Source organism: Peromyscus maniculatus, chromosome 5 (genome assembly GCF_049852395.1).
Source record: "Peromyscus maniculatus bairdii isolate BWxNUB_F1_BW_parent chromosome 5, HU_Pman_BW_mat_3.1, whole genome shotgun sequence".
NCBI classification, from domain to species: domain Eukaryota; kingdom Metazoa; phylum Chordata; class Mammalia; order Rodentia; family Cricetidae; genus Peromyscus; species Peromyscus maniculatus.
This window is the reverse complement of record NC_134856.1, coordinates 37971955-37975064: the sequence shown is the minus strand read 5'-3', so window position 1 is coordinate 37975064 and position 3110 is coordinate 37971955.

Sequence of the window (3110 nt, the reverse complement as noted above, 5' to 3'; positions counted from 1 at the left end):
ATGAACCAAGGTCAAGCCCAGACAAGAACACAATGCTCCCAGATTCTGCCTAGGAGTCACGGGGCATACTGTTCTGTGGAGTGCTCTAGTCTTGGCCTTAGAAGTCTTTCAGGGCTCAATAGACCCACACCTCCATCTAATGGCTCCCCAAACACGTCCCAAGTTCAAGCTCTTTTGACCACAAAGTTGGTGGTAGGAGATTTGGGTCCAATTGGTTAGCTTTCCTTGGGGTAGGCCAGACAGCACCTGGCTCTGGCTGGACTTCCTCTTGGGGCTTTTCCTGGGCCCAGTGGGTAGTAGATGAAGTCTCCAATCCAAGGGAGGATCAAAAGAGTTTCTAGGCTAGAGTGGCTGAGACCCCTCTGGGCAGAGTGCCTCAGGAGCCATCTTGTATGGAGGGCTGGGATTGGTTGGAGCTGACCTCCTGTCTTTACTCACGACTCTTTAGGAAAATAGTATATCTAAGAGCCTTCTTCAACTCCTGTTTGTCCTCAAATGTTCCCAAGTTCTAGCCCTCTACTTTGTGAACATGCTAACTCCATTCTATGAAGAATTAACTCACTGTCCAATTCTGTACCACCCTCCTCTGGTCGACTCTCTCCTATTCCAGTTCTTCTATGTACTATGTAACCTCCAAGATCTTTCTGGAAAGTAAATATGCCTAGGGCATGTTCCTGTTGTGGTCCCCAGTGCTTCAGAGCAGGGTCTATGCTTCCTTTGGACTTATGGACCATGTGCGCCAGCTGAGCCACACTGCTGGAAACAAGAAGCTTAGACTTCTACTCCTGCTGTTCCCTCCAGTTGAACGGCTTCCCTCCTCTCATCATGTCCAGTCCTTCTCTCCACTTGTCCTTACTAGTCCTTTTAAACGCTGCTTCTGAAAGCCCCCTAGACTCCCTACCGCCACCTGTCAGGTGGTTTCCTCTGAGGTTCCATAGCCTTCCAGTTGACCCATTCTATCATCCTCCGCACCCAGACTCTGTCAGTGGCCATTCAGGATAAGAATCTGGTCTGCTGCCGGCACCTCCTAGTAAGCACTGTGGTCTCCCAGCTCAGATTGTCCTCAGCACTGTCCTTGTTCTCTGTCATTCTGCCAATGTGTCTCTGTGTTTAACCAACTTCTGTTTCTTTCCTTCACCCGCTGATTTTCTTGGCCAATCATTTTATTGTCTCTATCTGTCTTTACTTCTTTCCCCATGCACCACCCATTCATCTGCTCTTGCTCTATTAAGTACTCTAGGTGGCCTCATTGTCACTGTGTGCTTTCATTATCAGTCTTCATGCCCAATTTCTCACAGGCATTGGTTCCTCTCTACACAGTTAATGGCCCATGTGCATGGAAAGGTGTCTCAAACTCTTTAATATAAGTGATCCTTTCTTCCCCCAAAGAATCTGGACCCACTAGGCCTGAGGGAAATCTCTGAACACAGGGCAGGCACTCAGCCCTTTCCCCACTGAGATCTGAGAGGAGGAAGTGTGGCCATAGAAAAGGCCACTGCAGCCGGGCGGTGGTGGCGCACGCCTTTAATCCCAGCACTCGGGAGGCAGAGCCAGGCGGATCTCTGTGAGTTCGAGGCCAGCCTGGTCTACCAAGTGAGCTCCAGGAAAGGCGCAAAGCTACACAGAGAGACCCTGTCTCGAAAAACCAAAAAAAAAAAAAAAAAAAAAGAAAAGGCCACTGCATCCAAGACTGGTCAAGGGCCTCAGCTCCTCTAGCCCAGGCCCTTGTAGCACTGATAGAGGAAGAAGAGCATTGCACACTGGAGGAGGCTCTCTAGTCAACCCAGCTGTGGCCATTCCTCCTGAATCCTCTCCCCTTGCTTCTTTGAGAACTTTCAGCTCGTACCATTGTATGTTTTAGGCATTGGGTCCGTCACTCTAGGGCCCCCGCTGTGTCCAAGAGCAGCTGCAAGAGTCATGTTAGAAGGGCCCTGAAGTGTTCGGTGGTCCACACTGGCCCCCACTCTTCCTTCTTCCAGCTCCTCTTCACCTGATGCTTGCCTGGATCTCAGGGCTTTTTAACAGGTTGAGGTCTAAGCTAAAAGCCCCAGAGCCTCTGTCCATGCATCCTGCAGATGCCTGGAGGTAAGGTTTGATCCCTTTGGGGTGAGTGAGTTGTGTTGTTCAGAGCAGGGACCTAGAGAGGAAGTCCATACATTCACTTAGCAGTGTTGAGGACCTGAGGCTTCATATTGCCTACCTCACTGCAGCAGGAGCACGAACAAGCACCCACGGTGGGTTTCCAAAACCTGATCCTGCTATGGTCACCATTAGGGAACTGATCTGGACACTGCTAACCCAGACCCAGGGAAACAATGAAGTCTGTTCGTGTCCCCCCAGCACCCCCCCCCCGCCCCCCCTGCTCCGAGAAGGCTAGAAGTCAAGTCAGGCACCAAGCGCCTCACTGGCAGTTTAAAATTTGGGTTGTACTGTCCCGGTTTTCTAGCTGCTGCAGGACGAATTGATGACCGGCTCCAAGACACATGAGGTGGGAGGCTCAGGAGTCCTGGCAGCGGGGCCAACCCTCTTGCCTCGCCACCAGGCGCTGAGAGTTCCAGGCCTAGGCGCCCTTGAGTCCGCCTGGGCTCTGGACAAGAGCCAGCGACGAGATCCATCACAGCAGTTGGCAAGAGGCCTGACGGCGCGTCCCCTGGGGGCTCCCAGGCAGCTGGCGCTGTCGGTGAGCAGGGAGGCTGAGACCCGCTCCGGGTAGCGGGAGCCTGGGGCGAGAGGAGGAGTCAGCTGCAGCGCTGAGGGGCCTGTGGTCAGCGGGAACGATGGAAGAGCCGCGTCCTCCACACTAATTGGCCCTTTCCCAGCTGCTTGGCTGGTAATAGCTGCTTCGGGTATAGAGGTGTGGGAGAAGAATAGGGCTCTGCTTCCGGAGGCGGAAGTCCGAAGGCAGGCTCCAGCCCCAAGGTGGGCGTCCTGAACGCGTGAGCGCTAGGAAGGCTCTGGCTTGGTACCTGTGAGTGTTCTTCATCCCTGAGGGGTTGGCGGGCAAAGGCAAAGAGAGGGAAGAGCGTGTAGGCAGGCGGGTAGCTATCCAGCTGTGCGCTCTGGGAAGGAGCTGGTGGAAGACCAGTTTGGATGGATGGGGAGCACGTGGG